Source organism: Aplysia californica, unplaced genomic scaffold (genome assembly GCF_000002075.1).
Source record: "Aplysia californica isolate F4 #8 unplaced genomic scaffold, AplCal3.0 scaffold00623, whole genome shotgun sequence".
Lineage (NCBI taxonomy): Eukaryota > Metazoa > Mollusca > Gastropoda > Aplysiida > Aplysiidae > Aplysia > Aplysia californica.
In genome coordinates, this window is record NW_004797893.1 from 398,462 (window position 1) to 405,490 (window position 7,029).

Here is a 7,029-nt window from a genome sequence, read left to right on the forward strand (position 1 = left end):
TCTCTCTCTCTCTCTCTCTCTCTCTCTCTCTCTGTGGCGTGTGGGACGTCATCAGTCGCGCGTGCGAGCACCGAAGTCCTCCAGATCGAGGCTTCACTCAGAGCAGGTGTAGTAAAAGGCCTTGCTGGTGCTTCCCTGCGAGGCCGCGAACGTCTCAGGAGTCGAGTTGTTTGGGAATGCAGCCCAAAGTGGGTGGTAAAGTCCATCTGAGGCTATATTCTGGCACGAGTCCGATAGCGGACAAGTACCATGAGAGAAAGTTGAAAAGAACTTTGAAGAGTCCTGCTGCCTATATCAACCAACACCGTTTATGGTGTCTCATGAGCATCAGTGTTTGGCACCTTAACCGGGTGTGTGGTTCTTGGAAGAGAGCGACCCTTGCTTTCACTGCGCTTTTGGGTTTCGTACAGCCCCAGATGAACTCTGAGGTGGATATTGGAGCTGGGAACCGAGCACGTATGGCAATGCCCAGAGTGCTATGATGTTGTTCCCAGGATCAAGTAATCAAGTAATCTCTCTTTTGACATCTTTTGTAGACTCACTTTTGAGTATTTTGGATACGATGATTTTCTCTATCAACTGCATTTCATTGTGTTTCTTTTGCTTTTATTTCCTTGCGATTTCTTAAATCTGCTAGACTACTTTGCAACACATGTGTTTACATATTTTTGCTAATGTTTGAAGGGAAAGAAAAAAGGAGTGGATATGGTAAGAATCTAGTTTATTATAGTTTTTTGTTTTGTTTTGTTTTAGTAGAGGTTTTACGGCGCTCGCAACTGTAAGGTCATATGAGCGCCAATATCATAGTTCATGCTATTGCTGTGTGATTTGAGTTGTTTTTTTTTATCATCGAAGCTTCGAAGTGTGATGTCACTATTCATGCTATTCGAATACCGTGTGCGAAGAGTTTTTTCTTTTTTATATCTGTACATGTAGGCCTAAGGCGAGGCCTAATACGGTGAGTCTATCACTACTATCAGCAGCTTTCTTTATTGAATATTCACTATTCACAGTCACAGCACTATTCATCCAGTGGTTCTCAGCTCAGTGTGTTGTGTGTCTACCCACTTCTTGCGCAGCGCGAGTGGTGATGAAACACAATGGGGGGGGGGGGGGTGTTGTTTTGTTTTGTTTTTGTTCTTTAAAAATAAATAAATTTTGGTGTCAAGGGCGGGAGCCCTGGGGGTAATGATGTTAACGTTCTTGGGAAGCGGAGACACTGTGGAGACACCGAGTTTTCCCCCTTCGGCACCCCTGGGTGTAACTGGATTCTTTCACTGAACGTGGCATGCATCTCGAGCTGTCCGTCCATGTACCCGGCCAACCTCTCACTATCTCAAGATCGTTGTGCGTGAGCGAAGAGCCACATCCTTCCAGAAGTGACATTGTTAGCCTAAACCTTGCGGTTCAGGAACAGACCACAACGGATCTAGAGGAGACAACCTCGACAAACAATTCCAAAGACCAAGGTGTACCAACGTGCCCACGGGATGTGTGGCTGCGGGTTAGTCAGTCACTTTCGTGGTTATTTGGCGGCCTTATGTCCGCTTCCCTGGTATGGGGCTCTGCCAGGGTGACAGAATACATCCCCAAGTTATAAAACGCATCACGTATCTAGATTATATTTTTTTTAAGGGAAACGGCGCGGGAGCTACAGAGATCGTGCTCCCTTGACGACGCTCCCAACATTATCGCCTTAAAAGGTGCCAATAAAAAGGGGAAGGAGTGGCGGCTGTAGAAAGAAACGTTCCGGGATGAGGAAAAGTTGGATAAAATCAGACAGGCTTAGAAATAAAAACCTAGACATATGCTACATGTACTGGAATTGCAGCAGTGTCAGGCAAAGAAGTCGAGACATGGAAAAGCTTAATCTATGAAACGGATATTATGATGCTTCGGGAGACGAACGTAGAAAATTTCAAATACCCTGGCTACAAGACCTACACGAATCCATGTAGTGAGACCCATCATGTACAACTAATATTAGTCAAACAGGGTCTTAAACACAGACTGATTGATGCTAAGCGATTCAACAGGGAAGACAGGGAAGTCCAAATTATGGAGTGTGGGGTGAGGAAGAGGAAATGGACGCTTGTCAACATCTATGTGGGCAATAACAGTGTCAAGATAGAGGAAGAGTGGGACTTCCTGGAGGAGCTCGGCAAACTGAGTGAAAGGGTGATGATCGTGGGGGCAGGAGTGTGACAGAGGGAAATGTACACTATAACATTCAATGAAAGGGCTCTGGAGAAGGCGATGATAGAGAGCAGTTTTTCCATCCTCAACGGAACACACATGACAAGGATCGACAGCACAATGGAGAGGATGATTCCAACATAGATTTGGCATTGATTACAGCAGGTTCGGAGGTCCTTGCCAAATGGCAGGCTCTGTCTGACCAAGGAAGCGATCATTTGCCTTGTTCCGTAATGATCAATTGCCATGAGGGGAATGATGAAAAACGCAAGATGAAAAAAAAATTCAGATATGGAAAGGACATTGGCTCTACTGTGCGGAAAAAAATAAGGAGAAATGCTTTGGCATCACACGCAACTAAATCCAGCTTTGTTCAGCCGCCTTATTGGAATCCTGTGCTTAAAGAGCTGTGGCTACAGAAAAGAAGGTCAACAAGAGCATGGCATAGGGCAAGGAAGTCAGACAAGGTATCAGATGAGGAGAAGAATACTCTCAGAGAGCGGATGAAAAGAGACGGGCGGCTTTTCAGGGAAAGTGCAAATGAGGCCAGACAGGAACGGTGGGAGCAGTACGTGACCGAGGTGTCATCAGAGAAGGCACTACACAGGTTCTGGAAATTGGACAGAAAAATGAAAGGATAAAAGACTGACGTTGGCTCTCTGTCTGTTAAAGATGAGAACGATAGGCTACTGGAGACAGATGAAGCAAAAGGCCGGGCTTTCCTTGAGAGGTACATCAAACAACATGGAGGAGCGTGCTAACATCCGGGCAATTATGAAAACTGCTGTTCCAGCGGTGCTGTATGGATAGGGTGTCACATTACAGGAAATGAAGCAGGTAATTTGCGGAACGAAGGATAGAGCAGCACGGCGTGATGGGGGTAAGACACAGACAGATGAAGAAGATCTACAGGGCATGGTGGGGGACTTCAACAAGAGTCTGGCCAAAGGCAAAATCCCAGAGGAGTGGCTACACAGCTACCTCATGCCTCTTCCTAAACCAGGCAAAGGCCACTCCAACATCAAGGGATACAGAATCATCACCATGCAGAACACGTATGGAAAGATCCAGGAAAAGATTGTGGCCAAAAGGCTGGTAAATTAACTAGAGAGGAAAAAGCTCCTTCCAGACGGCCTTGGAAGCTACAGACCAGGGAAAGACACCTGCACAAAGACGGCTGTGCTAGCCTTTGGAGTATTTGAAGGCTCCTGAGAAAGGAGGAGACAGTAATGGCTGCCATAGACCTAGAGGATGCTTACAACCGAGTTGATTGCGGCAAGCTCATGGATCTTCTGATGGAAATGAATGTTGATCCCTGGTTGGTACAATGGATCTCCGGAGCTCTGTTTGAGAGGAAGGTGGCACTGAGAAATGGACGGTGAATGTCTGACCCAGTAGTGATTGCCTCAGGACTGCCACATGGATCAGCCTTATCACCGGTCCTGTTTAACATATATACATCCAAAATTGTCAGGATCGGTGTAAGTGGAGCAGGAAGATTCCTAACCTTTGCAGATGATGTTATGGTCTACGAACAGGTCATGATAGGCTAGCGGTTGGACAGATGCTAAAGGTCAGGCTGAGCAAGGTCGCAGATTGGTGTGAGGAATACAATGCGGTCATCAATCCTGACAAAGCACAGGTCATCTGATGTTCACTCAACAACCGTATTGTGAAAGATCCTAGACATCCAATTCTGCTTAACCACTTTCTTATAGACAGACAGCATGAGTTGAAGTACCTGGGAATCACTCTGGACAGGATATTTTATTTCCGAAGACATATTGACAATGTTGCCGTCAGGGCTCAGAAAGGCATCAATGTAGTGAAGACCCTTGGCTTCAGCGGGGAATTCAACAGAGAGTTCTTTTTCTCCTAATACAGCTGGTTGTTCTGTCAGTCATAGACTAAGGTCTGGGCATCATCTCCCTATCCAAGACTCATATAGACAGGGTGGAGAGTGTACAGAATGTAGCTATGAGGGCCGTTCTGGGTTGCCCAAAGGACATCCATGTTGTCTGTATGAGATACATCCTGGACCTTGCCAGCATCAGAGTGAGGCATGAAGGTGGCACGGGCAAAGCTGTACTTGAATGTTTTGGGAGACCCGAGGCACCCTTTGTATGACAACTTAAGTAACATCAAAGGAAACAGGATCAAGCTCATGGATGGCAGAAGCTGAAGACTCCTTGGGGCAGCTCATGGGTGGCAGAAGCTGATGACTCCTTGAGGAAATTTTGTGGCATCGATAAAATATGCTGTGGAAAGGAATGGTTTGAACTATTAAGCCCCGATTGCAGAAGCCTGGCCAACGTTCACATCACTATGGGTCGTGAAAGACGGGAATGTGCTGCTGTCCTTAACGACAATGACATACGACAGTTTACTGAGGAGCACTCTAAGCGAGAGGACCCAGTGATCTACACGAATGGATCGGTCAGGAGGGGTGAGGAAAGTGGGTGGGGCTTTGTGGTGTACAGCAAGAACAACAGGTTCATAGTATGTCAAGGGCCACAGAAAGAACAACTTCAAGCATGAAAATGGAGATCGAGGCCGTAACAAGAGCCCTTGGCTGGCTTCAAAATACAAGACCAAGAACTACTCATCTCATCATTGTCACGGATTCCCAGAGCATCCTGCGAAGGGTTGAGAAAGGGCTGCTTCGCAGTGAATAGATGAACCCAATACAACACTTATCACTTAGAGCCATCTCGTGGATATTCTGTCCTGGGCACTCTGGAGTGAAGGGCAATGAGGAGGCTGATAGGCCGGCAAGCAGTGCCGTGGTCGATGGTGAGGTGAAATTTGACAAAGGAGAAGTGTTGAAGACCATGGAGGAAAATATGCGGGATGAGGAAGACAGTGAGACAGCAGAACACCACGCAATCATCAGGATGCGGGAAATTGGGATAGAGAGGGGAGAAGGAAGAAAGGAACGGTTATCTGGAAAGGAAAGACGTCGCCATAATCAGACAACCACAGGAACAATCAGTATGGATACCTTGCGGACTTTCGAGCTGGGAGGAACTGAGCACTTAAGGACCTGTACGGTGTGCAATGACGTTGTTGCCCAGGACAGGTAATTCAGGTAATATAATAATAAATAACACAAAAAAAGCGACAGTTGCAGAGTGGGAGGGGAGAGGGGGAATAATAAAAACAGGCGACCAATCGTGTCTAAGTCTGCTTGAAAAAAAAATAGGGGAGTGGGGCGGGGAACTTGGACAAGAGAAAAACTTTTTACAGAGCGATAGATCTAACACACATGCGCACTGTCGCTGCGTCGCACTACACTGCTGTTTGCTAGATTGTACCTGTAAACTCTCTGATTGTACATTGTATTGCTTTGGGGGTACTTGTATTAGTAACTTTATTTCGTTCTTCTCAGATAACTGCCAAACAATACTTCCCGTGCGTTTGCACAGATTTACATATTATAAGCTAAGACTTCAAGCAGTAAATGATTTTAAAAGTTCAAGAGAATTCTGTTGGCGGCATAATAGGCCTAATAATAACAATACACATTATGCACGTCATTTTGAACAAACAACACAAAAACGGAATGCAAATTTCCAATCTGAAGGATAATGCAATCTCTGAAATTACACACCAGTCAACGATCAAAGAACCGGCCTAAAATGGACAAAAGCAAGGGAACACTACAGAATGCACTCCAACAATCTGCAATGCAGCCAGCCATAATGTAAGAGAGAGCACAGACAATAGAATAAGGATTTAGACAAAGGGCAAAATGAGTGTAACAGTAAGGTGGGTAGCGCGTATTTTTAGCCTTGCCAGCACGACTTATAAAACTTTTAAACTCTCATTTCGTTAGTCCCCGCCTGCCATCCGCCCTCCTTGGCCTACCCACAACTTGCATAACCTTTTGGGTCTCCTCACTAGTATAATATTGTGCTGGCTGGCTTTTTTTTTTGGTGGCAAAACACGACAGGCTTTCATCACGCACGACACACCGCAATGCGATGACATCACATCACAACATTTATAACATTGTGCTTCGAATGCCAAGGGGAGCTAAGTATAAGTCTGGCAGTCTACAAAAAAAAAATATTTAAAAAATCAACAAACCACATGACTCGCTGCCCTTCGAAGTAGCAGTGGGTACCCATATCACCACTGCGCTTCAAAGCGGTGGTGGGTAGACATAATATATCCTTAAATGCTTCTTGTTTTGTTTTTTTAGTAGAGGGTTTTACGGCGCTCGCAACTGCATAAGGTCATATTAAATGCTTCGAATGTTGGATCGTGCCAAGGGAGCTAAGAATGCCAGCATACAAAAAACTATTCCCTACGCTTCTAAGCGGTGATTGGTATCCACGCTTCGAATGTCACATTGTCAAAGGGAGCTAAGTACGCCTGGGATGCCAACGTAAAAAAAATAAAATTTTAATTCGCTGCGCTTCTAAGCGATGGTGGGTACCCATCCTTGGGTACCAATATCGCCTTGTGCTTCTATTTTCGAATCGTTCAAATGGAGCTCAGTAGGCAATGTACACGGTCATCGTCCGCATTAAAAAAAGAAACGCCACAGTTCGAGATTTAGCCCACACTCGGCGGCCATATTTGATCCCTACCGCGGCGTACTGCTCGTGGCGCCGCGAATAGAGAGAGGAGGCTCCATTAGTTCTAAACTCCTTGAACAACAATAAACACACCCTGCCTGTGTTGGGGATTCGAGTACTCGAGTGTTTCTTACTCGGACTCGAGTCCAAATATTATAGTTAGCCGAGCATATCTTAGATAATCGAACTCATGGATTTTAAACTCGATCGTATTCGTCTTTTGCTTGGTCCGAGTACGAATACTAGATCT